The sequence below is a fragment of the Lynx canadensis genome, chromosome B3 (genome assembly GCF_007474595.2).
Source record: "Lynx canadensis isolate LIC74 chromosome B3, mLynCan4.pri.v2, whole genome shotgun sequence".
NCBI classification, from domain to species: domain Eukaryota; kingdom Metazoa; phylum Chordata; class Mammalia; order Carnivora; family Felidae; genus Lynx; species Lynx canadensis.
The window spans coordinates 49,707,801-49,724,815 of record NC_044308.2 but is presented as its reverse complement, the minus strand read 5'-3'; the positions used below and the strand labels follow the sequence as shown (position 1 = coordinate 49,724,815).

Genomic DNA, 17,015 nt, shown 5'->3' with positions numbered 1-17,015 from the left:
GAACAAGACAGCCATGGTCCCTGCCCTCAACAAAATTATAGAGGGTAGCCACAAGAAGTATGGGGTGGTCAAGTCTAATGATGATAGAATGTTTAGAGGAAAAGCACCTAAATCAGATTTGGGACATGGGAGCAAGGTAGGCTTTCTAGAGGCACTTAGTCTGAGGAAGTGTTATCTTGACCAAAACCTGAAGTATAAGTAGGCGTTAGTTCTGGGAAGAGATGAGCAAGAAACATCTCTTTCATGTCCTGGCAGAGGACAGACTGTTAGCAGTTAGAGTGAGTACAAGGTACGTTCATGAAAATCGCACTCAGCAGGCCCTATGAACAAGACATAGCAAGAAGAGAGTCTGGAAAAAGTAGCAGGGACCAGCATACAGGACCTGGTGGGATGTGGTGAGGAGTTTAACTCTCTGCGAAGACAAATAAGAGATAATGAAAGGATTTCAGAAGTATATGTCTTGTTCAGATTTGCAACTTAGAAAAAGCATTTTGGCTGTGATATGAAGAACAGATTACTAGGGTAAGACTGGTACAGAGTTCATGCTCATTGTATCATGTTGTTGTTTTTATTTTTGTTTTTTTAGCATTGCTAAAATGTAAGCATGTTGCTGGGGGACACAGAGGGAACATACAGACGTTTTTGTTATTTGAAAAAGAAGGCACACAGTAGATTTTAATATCCAGTTTTCTGGTAAAGTCCAGCTCTCCCACCCACAAATAGAGAGGTTTTCTGTCTTTAAAATTAAACCAGACTGTTGAGAGGCACAAACTCCTTATTCTTCAATAAGGTGTTTCTTCTCCATTGTATTAGTCAGCCTTGTTCTCTCTACTTCTGCGCCTGCCTCCCACCAACTACATCCTTTCCTACCAATCTCCTTCAGTTTTCTCTTTGAAATTCAAGAGTCTCTTAAGTCAAATGGGGAGCACCAGTACACTAGGCCACTAAGGTTCCTCAGCTAGCATGTACTCCCTTCTTTTATCCTTTACACTCTTCCACTCTCCTCCAATGTCTGTCAGGCATCTCAAACTTTGTAAGATCACTAAAGAATTCTTAATGTGTCCTATAAAAACCTGCGTCTTCCCATTGTACCCTGTTGCAATATTGGCATAACCATTCACCCAGTTCCTCAAGTCATGTGTGGGGTTTTTGTGGGTTCTTTTCTTTTCCTCAGCACATTCTAAGTTCATTCCTGTCTTTGGGCTTTTCCACCATCTTGTCTATTGCCTTGACTTCTCTCCCCACCAGTCTGTCTTCGTAAGCAGCCATGTGTGGCTCACTTTAACATCATTCTCTTGGGATCTAAAGTCACTGCCAAGAATAACCTTATTTTAATTGGCTGTATAGGAACTAATTACTATCTTTTATTTGTGTATTTATGGATGTTCATTTGATTCCTTCTTAACAGTCTGTCTTCCTTACCACAATGCAATTTTTTTTTGCCTAAGGTGATGCCTACAAAATAGAAGCTACTCAGTAACTACTTGTTGGGTAATCCCAACTCAATAGATTAGTGAGCAGAGGAGGAGACTTCCACTTGCGACCTCTTTTACCATGTGGTCTTGGGAACATTCCAACAAGTCAACATCTTTGTGTGTTTTTCATGATGTGAAAAGTTCACACTGGATCACAGTGCCCAGCAATGCACAGGGAGACTCCTGCCCACATTTCAGAAGAATTTGATTATTAGGAACCATTCCCAGATGGCACTACTTGCTAGGACACATTTTGTTTAGGCAGGTTCTCTCTTTGCTTATGTAGTAACATTTGTGTAACTATTGGATATTTTATGTTATATTTACTTTAAAAAACAAGCAGTTGCTTTAGAGAACTAAGCATAATGTTTATGTTAAAGAATTTAAAATACCAAAAATTTGGTGTTTGTTTGCAACAACATTGAAAATAGGAATGCTAAAGGAGAGCATCTGTAACTTTGATTAGAGGCTTGGTTAATAATTTTGTGTAGGAATGGTATCCCCAAATGCTGAGATTGTATCATCAAAAATCAGCTCCAAGATCATTCACACATATTTTTAAGAAGGCATGGTAAATTTAGTAAGGGAATACGTTGGGTTGCAATTAATGATTTATGCAACTTCTTCTTCTACCAGATGAGAAGACTTTTGAGTGCAAAGATTTTTTTTTCAACCTTTGTATGCATTGAACATCAAGAGAAAGTCACTGTGTGTTTGTTTTCTTGAAATGAATCGCAAAGGAGATAATCCTATAGAAACAACCTTGGAGACAAGAATAACTACCATGTTCAAAGTTAACATTTGTGGTATTGTTAGTTGGGAGGCAACAAGATACCTGAGACTGGGAAACCCACCTTTAGAAAGCTTTATCACTCATGGGCTGGGCAACCCTGGAAATTAGTGCTTCTTCAAACCTTGATTTTCTTTTCAATAAAAAAGGTGATAAGAGTCCCCAGGTTGGTGTGAGTATTGCATGATAGGTTAAATGTGCTTGGCAAACTTGAAAGCACTGTGCTAACGGGAGGGGGCCATTATTATTCTATACAGGGGAAAAGATCTGTCAGAGTCTCAAAGCAATCTCCTTTATGGGTCATTCAAAGTTTAAACCTCTAGGAAAGTGTTCACAAATGCATGTGAATCTGTCCACTTTCTCTCCCTTTTTCCTTTACACTCTTTCAGTCTAATAAGTGCTTCAAGAAAAAGACTGTACCTTTTTAAAAATGTGGCATGAATAATAATCACTAGAGAAAATGAAGACTAACAGCCCCTCGCAGAGTAGAGGGCATGTACTTAAAAACATTCATCTGGCAGGCTTTTTGCACATTGATAGTAATGTTCTTACTTGCCCTACTTGCCTTCTAAAATGTTAAACTTTACTGACTATGGAGTAGTGCTTCCAGCTCTTGACCTAGAAAGACTCTGTGTTGGCATTAAATAATTTGGGCTACATAGTTCGACTTGTGACTAAAGCATCAGAGCCCAACTTGTGAGCAACCTGTGATGAAGTCAGGTCAACAGAGAAGAGCCAGTTAGATAGAACTTTTTGACCTGTAGCTGTTTGCAGCATTTTGCTTTTCTTCATGAACTCGTCACCTGCTATAAAAGAATTAATCTAATTTAAAATCAAATATCTTTTCTCCAACTTCACTCAATCTATATGAGCCAAGTTATTTTGTTTTTTAACCCTTGACATTAATCACCTTACAAGCTTGATAAACAGTAATTCATTTGATCACTATGGTGATAATTCATTGAATGAACCCAGAATAAATGATTTTACCAATTAAAAAGAAAAAAAAGATGAACTTTCTGTGGAAAAGAGAGCATAGGAAGGGGGAACATGGTGAAACAAAGTTGGTTTTGTGGAATTGTTTCTAAATAATTTATTCTAAAAACTCTTGGAGTCTTTACCCTGGCAGGTACAAAATGTAGGTTTTGTAGTAATTTAGACCTAGGTTTTGGTTCAGACTCTGCTATTTTCCATTAACTTCTTAGCTCTGATTTTGGACAATTTATTAAACTCAATAAGCCTCACTTTCCATCTTTGTAAACAAGCGGCAAAAATACCTACCCCATAAATTATTGTAAGAAGAAATAAAAAGACACAGAGGTATGGAGATAAGGGGAATAATTTCCTACAAAATAATACTCAACAAATACTAGCCATAATGACAACCTTAAGGATTATAATTTAGTAAACAAGAACTTGGAAATGATTTATAATACCACCAAAATGTTTAGATGACTATTAGTGACTAAAATGTTTAATTGGTAATTCCTATTGACTGCAGACATTGTGTTTGTCATGTTGACATGCACAGATTTGGTTGCCTGCCAATTCTTAAATCAGGACAGTCTTGTTCAGGGTACTGATTGTATAACATATGTCTGTGTCTTCACAGCCTTTATTAAGAGCAAACCCTGCTAGGCCCCAAGATAACAGCCAGATGGTAGATTGGGTCCACAAGGATTCAGGTGGTTTCTAATTAATAGCTCTGTAAAAGAATGTTTGGGATTCTTTTAAACACTCAGTCTTAAATTGGGGTTTGTGGCTGGTCTTCAAGTCATGTTCTGAAATTTGCATCCACATTTAGGAGGGGGTAGGATAGGAGAGGGGTGCCTAAGGCATTGGTCACATTCTCAGATGAATCGTTGAATAGAAAAAAATCACTGAAAATAAATTGGTTAAAAATTACTGTTTTACTTCAATAACTTAGGCCAAGATAAAATTAATTATAATATGTAACACAGAATCATCTTTCACCTGGCATTAGTAAAGTCTCTCATATCAATGCTCCTCAAACTTTAGTTTGCCCAGTAGTTACCTGGGAATCTTGTGAAAACACAGACTTTGACTGAGTAGATCTTTTACGGGAGGCAGGATTCTCTTCATTTCTAATGTAATCTGAGCTGATACCCAGCTGGTTGGTGTGCCACACACTGAATATGGCCAGGATTAAATGCTGTAGTTAAAGTAAAGCAATAGTTCTGGATATTTTGCCTTTGTATTACTGACCTTGGTTGTCTGCTACTAAGTTACGTTGAATCTCACCAATGGGTGAAGATTCTCAAACCTGTTTTTGTAATTTTTCAGCAGCTCATCGTCCTAGTAAGCCGAACTATTGCTGCTAATTCTTCCTCAAACTTTCCCTTCACCACCTTGTCTTAACTTATAAATTAAAATATTTGCCTGTTGAGTACCTTCTGAAAGTTCTTTACTCCCTTCATATTTATTGTTATGATCTTCTCTCGAAAAAAGTATGATCTCTCTTGCTCTTCACCCAAATGTCAGGCCACCCTGTGCATTTAAGGGCATTGCCCTTGACATTGTAGCCACAAAGACAAGGAGAACACAAAGGCATGGTTACATCGTTACTGGTCTTGTTGACTACCTTGACTATACCAGAAGAATTGACTTGCCCCATGAATTTTGCTAACCTCTCTTAGGGTATTCTCATACTTAACATCTTTCTGCTTTACCTCATGTTTAGTCTACCTCAAACCATTATTTCACACTTATCACCTTTCTGGTACACTTGTCAGCAGTTTTCTGCCGATTTTCAAGTCTACCCTCACAAGCCACTGGTTGTCAATTTATCTTGATCTTCATTTTTTTAGTAGAGAAGAGTAGTTTCATACTAATTTCTACATTGAATAAAATCTCTCTAGAAACAATGGATTTCTTTTTTCCACTACTTCCTACTTTGAATCTTCCTGAATGTTATTTGAATGACAGAGATTAAAACTATACCTAGGGGCACCTGGGTGGCTCAGTCGGTTAAGCGTCTGACTTCAGCTCAGGTCATGATCTAACGGTCCGTGAGTTCGAGCCCCGCGTCGGGCTCTGGGCTGATGACTCAGAGCCTGGAGCCTGCTTCCGATTCTGTGTCTCCCTCTCTCTCTGCCCCTCCCCTGTTCATACTCTGTCTCTCTCTGTGTCAAAAATAAATAAACGTTAAAAAAAAGTCATTAAAAAAAAACAAAAAAACTATACCTATACACTATGCCCGTATATACTGTACCTATACACTTCAAAGACTCTGGATGGAGCAGAAATGGAAAGCACTTTGTAAAGGATCTCTCTGGCCTCCTTTTCTTACAGCAATAATAGTCAACCTATTTGTTGTTGTTGTTGTTTTCCATTATCTAACATTCTTCAAAGGTCCATGAGTAACAGGGATGTGAGTGTTTCTTAACAAAGGAGAGAGAGCACATGTCTTTCCCTCATCCTGTTGAAAATTTTCAGTATTACTCTTTTCAAGAAGCCAATGACTTTTGGGGTGACTGGGTGGCTTAGTCAGTTAAGTGTCCAACTTCAGCTCAGGTCATGATCTCAAGGTTCGTGGGTTCAAGCCCTGCGCTGGTGTTTGTACTGACAGCTCAGTGCCTAGAGCCTCCTTCAGATTGTGTCACAGTCTCTCTGTGCCCCTCCCCTGCTCACACTCTGTCTCTCTGTCAAAAATAAATAAATATTAAAAAAAATTTAATTAAAAAAAGAAACATATGACTTTTGAATGATTCAAAGAAATAACATAATACTTATTTGTGAAAATATTAGCTTGGAACAGACAATGTCTTGTACCTAGAAAAAAAAATTCTATCCTCTATTTCATATGACTGACAAGTCATTTTCCTATTCTAAAAGCTATTTGTTAAGATTTAGGTACTTTAAGAATGACTACCAGAATACCACAGAGACAGTTAAACAGTACTGGGGGACACTTTCACTTTCCTGCTATTATAAAATAGCATTAGTATCATTCCATTTGCCTAAGCTAAAAATTGGGTAGTCAAGGTTGACTTCTTTCTCTCCTCTGCATCTAATTAGCAAATAGATACTATAAATTCTATGTCTAAATTCTCCTCCATAATCTTCTTCTCTATGCTTCTCACTATTGTCCTTGTTTAGATACACATATTTTCTGCTTTCACTTTCATTGATAGGGTTCTTCCTTTCTAGATGCCTCCCTGACCACTGGATAAAGGTCACATTCCTTAGCATAGCCTGGACCAGTACCTTACTCTTCTTTCTGTACCTAGTTTTAGCCCTAGTGTTTTATGCTATAGCTACATCCACATGTTTGAAATTTCTCTGAAATCCTCTTAAAAGTTCCTGCCTCAGGACATTGTGCCTAATGCCCCCCCATCCCTACCCAAGCTTTTCCCTAATCGCCATCCCTAACAAAGACTCATGTAGTCTTCTGGGTTAAGTTCAGAATTTCTTATTATGTTAAGTTTTCCCTGGCATTCTCAGAGAGAAATAAGTACTTGGTCCCTATTCTCCCATAATACTTCCAATTATAACATTTGTTCATGTGTTACACTTCATAAATACATGACTCACTATGCCCTGAGCTCTTATTCATTTTTTGCTCTCCCCTTCCTCTGACACATAATAGAAATTTTCTGAACCAATGAATGCACACAGGAGTATAAGCCTGTGTCTACAAACAGGCAAAAGCATAGTTGTATGTTCCATTCTCAAAATGCTGATTTCCATTGACAATTCAGTACAGTCACACAAACCTCATACAATCTCATATAAAAAAGAACATTTCCCAACAATTATTTTCACCACATGTGGTTGTGACAGTTCTAGAAGTGTTTAATAATCATAGCTGTGAAAAAAAACCTAAATACTTTGGTTTACCCACAGAAACTCAGTGTGTGTGTACATGTGTATGTTGCTCATGCATTTGCATGTGGTAAGAAAAGATGGTACATTTACCATAAAGTACAAGCTATACTTCCTTAATTAATTATAAATAATTTCTTCCAGTTATACCCTATTTATTAGCCCCACCTCCATTTCTATGACATCCTACCAATTTGTATTAATCTATATTCACGCTGAATTCCAAATCTAGATTACTGAACAACAAGTGAAAACAAAACTGAAATCACTAATTCTCAGTACTCATTACTGCAAATAAACAGTTCTATTCATTTGAATTTTCAGTGGCAGTTCACATCAGTCCTCTGTATACTGAAATAAGATTTCTGGATTAATGTATCAGTTTAGATGGGACAGTTTATTTGAGAGATCATGTGTTACATCTGTACCTCAATCCCCCCAAATAAAGGCAAGAACAAGATATGTTTTATATTTGCCCCCACTCTCCCAAAAAATAAAGGCAAGAGCAAAGTGTATTTATTTGTATTTAAGTTTTCCTGATCCACTAGGCCAGGTGGTTCTGAAAAGGTGGGGCCCAGCAGTGTGTTTTCTTATTTATTTTTTATTTTTTAATTTACGTTTTGAGAGAGAGAGAGAGAGAGAGAGAGAGAGCGAGCGAGCAAGAGCATGCACACAACCAGGGGGCAGGGGAAAACAGAGAGAGAGACAGAGAAGATCTTAAGCAGGCTCCACACTCAGTGTGAGATCATGACCTGAGCTGAAATCAAGAGTCAGATGCTTAAGCCACCCACGGGCCCCCTAGCAGCCTGTTTTTAAAACAAGACCTCCAGGTGGTTCTGTTGCATGCTAAATTTTGAGATTATCATTGTTTTAATTTATAAGAAAAGAAGAATAGAAGAAAAATTAAAATAATAAGAAAAAGAAGAAAATTTAAAAAATCATAATTTTCAAGGAAATAAAAGGAGGAAGTCAAGTCCAGTAGCATGAAACTCAATAGGATAAAAATGACAGGGAAGATATTGATGACTCAGCCAAGAAGGAATATAACTGTTAGGTTAAGGAAAGTCCATGGAGTACTCAATAATATAATTGAAAATGAACCTCTGTTACAAAAGAATGAAAAATTGCTTATTTTGTTTAATCTCCTGTTCAAAAGAAAAATACAAACACATATTGCATTCATGTCAAGCCATTTTCATTTTTTTTTTTTTTGCCTTGGAGTCATAATCCAATAAAAGCAAATAAATTTCCTCTAATATTTATATCTTTATTTAACTATTTCTTTGAGTAGGACAAAATTCAATGCATTCTGAAACAGCTAATGCTCTGTTGTTGTTGTTGTTGTTGTTGTTGTTGTTGTTGTTGTTTTAATGTTTTTCATTTATTTTGAGAGAGAGTGTAGGACAGGGGTAGAGAGAGAATCCCAAGCAGGCTCTGTGCTGTCATCACAGAGACTGACACAGGGCCTGATCCCATGAACTGTGAGACCATGACCTGAGCTGAAATCTAGTCAGAGGCTTAACCAACTGAGCCACCCAGGTGCTCCAATGCTTCTTTGTACCATAAAATGCTGCAAAGCCAAATACTATAGAAGGTGGATAACTAGCTTTACCATTTACTTATGTTTTATTAATCTTATCAGTATGACTTTAACTGGTGATTTCAACAAAACTTTGACATATTTAACTGTTGACCATGTTTGATATAAGTTTTACAGAATAAACATTTTCATTGTTTTTAAGTAGAATGAGTGGTCTTACTAGTGACGTTCTCAATTATATGACATTATGAACTCTTTGGAGGAAGGGACCATATCGACCATGTTCAATCCTTAGCACAAACGTAGCAGGTATAGGTTCTCAGTAAATAATCATTGGATGAAAATCCAAGGTGGACAGAACTCTGTACATATGCATTTGTGTGTAGGTTAACTACATAATTCAGAATGAGTTTCATCTTCATTAGGACCAAGGGTTGCACTTTGTCAAAACTTTCTATATGGTTTCCAGAACATTCTATATTGAAGTATATTACTCATCAGTTTAATTGTTTATATTAGTATTTGGAAAATAGCATAGTAAAGCTTCAGTTGATCAGGATGCCTTTTATTAGATAAGCCTTTGAGATTCAGTTGGTAACCAAATAATATATATAATAACCTAATCTTTTTTTTTTTAATTTTTTTTTCAACGTTTATTTATTTTTGGGACAGAGAGAGACAGAGCATGAACGGGGGAGGGGCAGAGAGAGAGGGAGACACAGAATCGGAAACAGGCTCCAGGCTCTGAGCCATCAGCCCAGAGCCTGACGCGGGGCTCGAACTCAAGGACCGCGAGATCGTGACCTGGCTGAAGTCGGACGCTCAACCGACTGCGCCACCCAGGCGCCCCTATAATAACCTAATCTTATATATAATGATCTATTTTACATTAGCAAGCATAGCACACAAAACATATGGCAAAACTCTCAGAACCAAATTTTAGCCATCAAACAGATTTCACAGGCTGATTAATAAAAATTAACTTTCAAGCTACATAATCAAAAATCTAAAAACATTACATTAAGTCTCCCATGGCATTTATTGTGGAAATAGAGATCATTGAGAGTAACCGTTGAAAACGAGGACAAGACTGTGATGGACACACGTCCCTCTGTTCTGTTCTTTCCTTCCTACTGCTGCCTGCCCCTCCCCCCTCTTGATCATCCTCTTGAAAATTGGTACACTCAGGGCTTTCCAGCAGATTGAATTCACTAAGGTATTTGGGACATGTTAGATATCTCTTACAAAAATCTGAAATCAAGGGGTGCCTGGGTAGCTCAGTCGGTTAAGCGGCCGACTTCGGCTCAGGTCATGATCTCGCGGTCCATGGGTTCGAGCCCCACGTTGGGCTCTGTGCTGACAGCTCAGAGCCTGGAGCCTGTTTCAGATTCTGTGTCTCCCTCTATCTGACCCTCTCCCGTTCATGCTCTGTCTCTCTCTGTCTCAAAAATAAATGTTGAAAAAAATACTTTATTACAAAAATCTGAAATCAAAATAAGAAAGGAAAAGCATTAAAATTAAAAACTGGGCTAGGTGGGGATGGTGAATAAATCCTGCTTACACGGTGAACTGGCAGTGGGCATGTGGGCACAAACATAAAGGAAAATAAAATGGAAACTAGAAATGAGCTTATTACCCTTTGCTTTTCACCTTCTAAACATAGTATTTTTTAGACGTTTAGGGGATTCTTGCCTCCTTTCATCTTCACTGTGAAGGAAAGTATCAGTGTTAGTTCAAATGACCTAAACTTGGAAGCAAAGAACCCTTTTCACATTTACACTAAATGCATTTCGTAGTTTCCTCCTCTCTGGTAGCACCTCTCCCCTTGCAAATTAAGTTGTAACTACTTATTTTGTATTTCTGGAGTAGATCTAGAGGGTAAACTGTGTGTAATTAATCTAGAACAAGCTGACTAAAATATTTAGCTTCAAAATAACAGGAAGGAAAAATAGGCATTCAGGAGTGTTTGTGATGCTATTATTCACCTTAACCTTTAACCATCTACTAACTCACCTTATAATCTATTTCAGTAAAAGATAATTAAAATATGTTGACCTGAGTAATATACTGTGTTCCTTTGACAGAAATGAGTGTATTCGAGTAAAATCTAATTAAATAGCCTGCCACTCTCTCTGGGTTCCCAAATCTCTGACTCAAAAAGTAATCACACAGCAGAAACAGGTCTAAATTAACTTACACTGTGGATGCGGCCTCACTAGCAGCACAAGCAGATCCATTTGTCAAACACACCCCATGTGTGTTCTGAAATTAAGTCCAGTGGTTTTTAAGTCTGTCTTTTAACTTTAGCAGAATCCTAGGTAAATGGAAATGATTTCCCAAAAGCCCAGTGACCTGGTTTTTTAGAACCAAGAGATGGAGCATCACTTATGCAAATATTTTAAATTGTTACATGGCTATTTATAAATAGCAATAAAGATTTTTGTGGTCATTTTCTCTCTACCCAGACTCAAGCTCTAGCAAGAAAATTCTAGCAGTATTTGACATAGTCCTGTTATTGATTTGGTATTGAAATAAAAAACCGTGAGCAGTGCGTGCCAATAATCCAAGGGTTCAGATGGGCAACCTGACCATCTGACCTCCTGTGAAATACTGAGCTTTGTCACATTTTTCTTTTAAGATACTCTCTGAATTGAAATTCTTTGTTGACTTAATTCAGGGTCCCTGCTGTCATGAGCATAGCTGGCCTTTAACTGTTGAGATTGGTACAGCTCGAGTCTTGTGATTTTTCTTTTTTCCTGTTTGAACGTGAGTCCTCTGGAAAATATAAGGCAGGAGATTGGATTCTCTTTCTCTCCCTCATAAAGCATGCCTACTTCACTAGCTGATCATTTCTTTATATCTTAGATGGGCATAAAGAATAAAATGAAGAGATCACCTGCAATAACACCAAAATAGCAAAAGGGAAACTTTCAGGCATTTACCCAAAAAGTATAAAGTTTAGGATTAGCGTATCAGTTATTTATTGCTTTGTAACAAATTATGTCAAAACTTTGTGTTTTAAACCATAAATAAATGCATAGTATCTCTTATGGTTTCTATGAGAGAGGAGTTTCTTGGTTGGGATTTCCTATGAGATCATGTTAGGATATTGGCCAGGGCTGCAGTTGCTGAAGGCTTGCTGGGCTGGAGAATCTGTTTCCCCAGTGGCTCACTCACATGGCTATCCCAAGCCTTTTCAGGCTTTTGGTGGGAGGCTTCAGTTATTCTCAGTGTAGACCTCCTCACAAACTGCTTGACTGTTCTCACATGTAGCAGCTACCTCTTCCCAGAGCAAGCACTGCAAGGGGAAGGGTAGAAACTGCAGTATCTTTTCTTTCCTAGCCTGAGAAGTTATGCTCCATCACTTGTACAGTGTCTTATTGGTCACACAGTTCAGTTTATTGAGTGTGGGAGGGAGTGCTCACGGACATAAATTCCAAGAAGCAAGGACTCCTGGTGTCCTCTTGAAGCCTGGCTAGCACAGTTAATGTGCGCTTCTCTGACCAGTTCTTTATGTTAGCGTAGTCTTGTATTAGGATGGGTTTTTAATATTTGTTTGATTTTATTTATTTATTTTTAATGTTTGTTTATTTTTGAGAGAGAGACAGAGACCAAGTGGGGAAGAAATAGAGAGAGAGGGAAACACAGAATCTGAGGCGGGCTCCAGGCCCTGAGCTGTCAGCACAGAGCCTGACATGGGACTTGAACTCATGAACTGTGAGATCATGACCTGAGCCAAAGTCAGACACACTCAACCAACTGAGCCACCCAGGCACCCCAATATTTGTTTGATTTCAAACAAAAGTGACCATCAACATGGTTAAAACCAATTTTCTTCTTTCCTTCAGCCCCTCTCACTACCACAAGAAGGGAGGACAACATGAACAAACTCTTGAAATCTTCTGAAGACAAATTTATTTCCAAGATGCCAGGGCTCTTGTTAGCCCTCTCTAGTGTCTTAGCTAAACTCTTTTGGGAAGGGAAGTCTGGTTCACTGAAAGGAAATTAACCTCACTGATGAGTTGGGGTTAGCAGTTTACAAACACTGCTCTTAAAATTAAGCTCCGAGGAGTCAGAAAATGCTTAATCCCGTTTACAGTTGAACCCTTATTCCTAGTCAATGTTGGATAGTAAAATAATAATATTTCAATCATTTAAAAATGCTCTATTCAGTAGGCCTTAAGTTCCACAAAAGAACATAAGCTATAATTTCTAATTAATGACTTCAAATACCAGTAGATCATATACGTAATTTCCCGAGTACTATTTGGGAATTTGACACAACTTGGGGCTGACTTTTGTGTACCTAATTCTCTCAAATATCTATAATGAGAATGATATACTTAAGCATAAAATTTTCCCCCTAAGACTAATTAATATATTCCTGGCCAATTATCACATCTCTTGGGGAAATTTTTGAATGGAGTATTTGAAAGTGGAAATCTGTAGTAGGTCATAATTACCTTGAGGAAAATGTAGTAAGAGTACAATCAAGAAAATAAAGTTAAAGTGGAATTTTCTAAAAATAAAGAAATGAGTTTGTATATGTCAATATCATAATAGGGTAAATTATCTACTTATATGAAAAGTATATATTTAGTTCTTAATTTTTTCACTTAATGTCTTCCTACTATAAATCCTTCAGCCATATCTCATTTGGGAAAAAGGGGAAAATGAAAGCAAAGAAGAAGTGATAAAACCTTGATTAGATTTTTCTTATTTTTTAATATAATTTATTTATTTTGGGGGGGGAGGGGAAGAGAGAGAGAGAGAGAGAGAAAATCTCAGGCTGACAGCCCAGAGCCCAATGCAGGGTTCAAACTCCTGAACAGAGAGATCATGGCCTGAGCCAAAGTCAAGAGTCTAAGCCTTAACCAACTGAGCCACTCAGGTGCCCCTTTTCTTCCTTATCACTAGCGTTTGGGGAAAAAAAAGTTTAGAGAAATAAATTTAAAGTAATTGTTAAAATTAGTTTAGCAAAACTTAATTCAAATAGCAAATACAAATATTTAAATAGCACCACCCTAGATGCTGATTTCTGCCTTGCTGCCCCTGGTAAGTATTAAAGAAGACAAAATGATTTAATGAATGGATATTATCTAAACTGGTTGACTTTAATTATAGAATTTGTAAATTTAATCTTCTCATTAAATCATATCAAATCAGTCACAAGTACAGCCATGCATGCATACATACAGATGGAACCAAAGAATGCAAATATCTGTGATCCTTTTGGTAATATTTTGGCCAAGAATCTGTCTTGTTTGGAGATGGCCAATACTCAGTAATTAAAAATGTTTTGGCAGCAAAAGAAACCTAGAGAGTAGATGACAATTGGTATAAAATCAGGTCCAGAAACTTTCCTGTTGAGGATCCCTAAAAACCCTGCTTTTGCCATGTTTTTTTTTGAAGACCTTCCAGAGAAATATGTGAAGGCATGACCTCCTGTGGGCTCTCTTGGGGTGACTACCAATCATATGGACTATGAATGCTATGTATAGATGTGAACCGATATATACAACTTGAGGAAAAGGGGAAAGGCTCTGGCTAAAACCCTTTTATTCTTAAAATCAGAGCTTTGCAAGCATGTCAAACAACATATACATATTTCACCCTGTTAGGAAACTACTTGTGGGTGGCGTGATGGTGATGGAACTTCAGACTCATTTCAGTCCCATAACAGTACTCAAGATGGCAAAAAGAGATGCATTAAGAGGCAAGAAGAGGACATTTTTAGAAGCTTAACAGGAAAGGAAGACAGAGGTTATACCTGATGACAGTCTGATGTTAGAACAGAGCAGGCTGGAGCATGAAAGCAATTTGGAAGGAGAACAGAAATATTTAATGGGGAAAGTGAGTACATTCTGCTGTTGCAGTATGATAATCCTCTCCTCTTTCTCCCCAAAAGACTTCAGTGCACTGTAAGCTACTTGTCATTGGAAATGTTCTTTAGGAATGCTCCAGAATACTAAATCCTCACTTCAGAATAGGTCTGACTGGGGCGCCTGGGTGGCGCAGTCGGTTAAGCGTCCGACTTCAGCCAGGTCACGATCTCACGGTCCGTGAGTTCGAGCCCCGCATCAGGCTCTGGGCTGATGGCTCAGAGCCTGGAGCCTGCTTCCGATTCTGTGTCTCCCTCTCTCTCTGCCCCTTCCCCGTTCATGCTCTGTCTCTCTCTGTCCCAAAAATAAATAAACGTTGAAAAAAAAAATTTTTTTTAAAAAAAAGAATAGGTCTGACTAGAGCTGAGTCTGACAAGCTAACACATGAGTGCCATGTGCCACAGGAAATTCCAGCCCTTTATCTCCCAGCAGGGACCACTTTAACATATAATAGAGTGTGAGTGGCATTATTTTGTTATATATTAACATAATATATTATTTATTTCAATATTATAACACAATATCTTAAATAATAGTTTTTTTCTTTAATAAAAACAGGAAATTATCTATAAGCTCCAGTACCATCGCTATGATGAACAAAAACTTCATTGTGGCACAACTCATAACTCACTGTGTAGATGGCAGTGTGCCATAACACCATGGTCAAGATCCACTGCTGTGGCTTAGAGGAATACAAAGGCAAAAAGTTAAAGAAAAAAAAATGAAAGCTGGGCACAAGGTGGAAATATGTGTGAAGATTCTGTAGAGGCAGAAGAGAGGCCTCTAGCGATAAGTAGTTTGCAAGCAGGAAAACTCCAGCACAGGAGAATTACGATTCAGGTATAAAGCTGAGGTACCATCGCATGCTCCACGTAAGAAAAACTGACAGGTACAACTAAGCACAAGAGATTGTCTTAATAGACTCAAATGCAAATGAGGCCTAGAATACTTGTTTATTCTTTTTTCAATAATTGTAATCCCTCTTAGTGATACAGTTCAGAGGAGTTTCTCCATGTCGTGAGAAGTTAGTGTAGATCAGTTGCCTTCTCATTTGCTTTATAGAACACTATCGAAAAATTATGGATTACTTTGGTGGTAAGTGAAATGTTAATAAAGACTCCAAAGCAGCTAATTTTTCCTCTCTGTGACAAAGTATGTTTATTATATATCTGTTTCTGTAAAAAATATTTCCCCAAGTTAGTGCTTACAACAAGGAAAATTTATTGTTTTAGGCAATTCTGTAGGTCAGAAGTCTAACATGAGTCTCTTAGCTAAATCAAGGTATTGGAAGGATTGCCTTTCGTTTGGAAGGCTGTATGGGAGAATACATTTCCTTGTCTATTAGAGGCATATAGCTTTTAGAGGGTTCCCACATTTCCTGGCTTATGGCCACCTTCCATCTAAAAAGCCATCAATATTTATTCAAGTCTGTCTCACACTGAATCACTCTTACACTGACTCTTCTGCCTCCTTTCCTACATTTAAGTACCCTGGAAATTACATTAAGCCTATCTTTATATCCAAGATAACGTCCCTACCCTACGGTCAGCCTATTAGCCAGCTTAATTCCAACTACAAACTTAATTTTCGTTTGCCATGTAACAGAAGATATAGGTTCTGAGGATTAGGATATGAACTTTTTTGAGAGGGGGGGAGTGTCTGGAATTATTTTGCTGAACATAGTCATCTGAGCCTGTCTTAGCTGAGTCCTGTAGCTTAGGGTCTCTTATGAGGCTGCAATCAAGGTATCATCCAAGACTGTGGTCTCGTCTGATTGCTCAGCTGTGAAGGAACTGCTTTCAAGCTCTATCATGTGGTTGTTGGCAGAATTTAGTTTTTCAAACGTTGTTAGGTTGATGGTCTAACTTCTTCCTTGGCAGTTGGCCAATGACCATTCTTAGTTCCTGGTCAGGTGGGCCTCTCCAACATGGCCTCTTCATCAGGTTGTGGAAGCCAAGAAAACAAGAGAGAGTCTATTAACAAGTGGAATTCATAATCTCTTGTAACCCAATCACAAACCTGTTACCTCACAGCCTTCATTGTATTCTGCTATACAAATGAGTAGGTCAATAGGTCCAAACTAGAGTCAAGGGGAAAAGGATTACCCCTTAAATACCAGAAGGTGGGGATCATTTGGGGTTGTTTTAGAGGATGTCTTACACAGAGTGCTTACCAACAAAGAATACTGGCTTTAATCAGACAGGCTGAGTACAAACTCTGTCACCACTTACCATCCACTTGATATTGAGAAATTGTCATGTCATTTTCTATGCTTCAACTTCTTTACCTGAGAAATTACATTGTTTTGAGGATTAAATGAGATAAGCAATGGGGTTGGACAATTGCTTGGCACCTGTGAATCAGTGCTTGATGAACGTTAGCTTTGGTGATGTTTATTTAAGTCTTTTTTAAATGGAGGGTTCAGTGTGAAAACATGAGTTCAAAATTTTTGAACCAGATATATTCTAAAGCCTTATGTAAAT

At 37.9% G+C, this 17,015-nt stretch overlaps 1 protein-coding gene across 1 annotated transcript in view; it reads left to right on the top strand.

The window, feature by feature from the left end:
* The window catches only part of UNC13C (unc-13 homolog C), a 613,702-nt gene that overhangs the window by 429,607 nt on the left and 167,080 nt on the right, over positions 1–17,015 (top strand). The window lies entirely within an intron of this gene.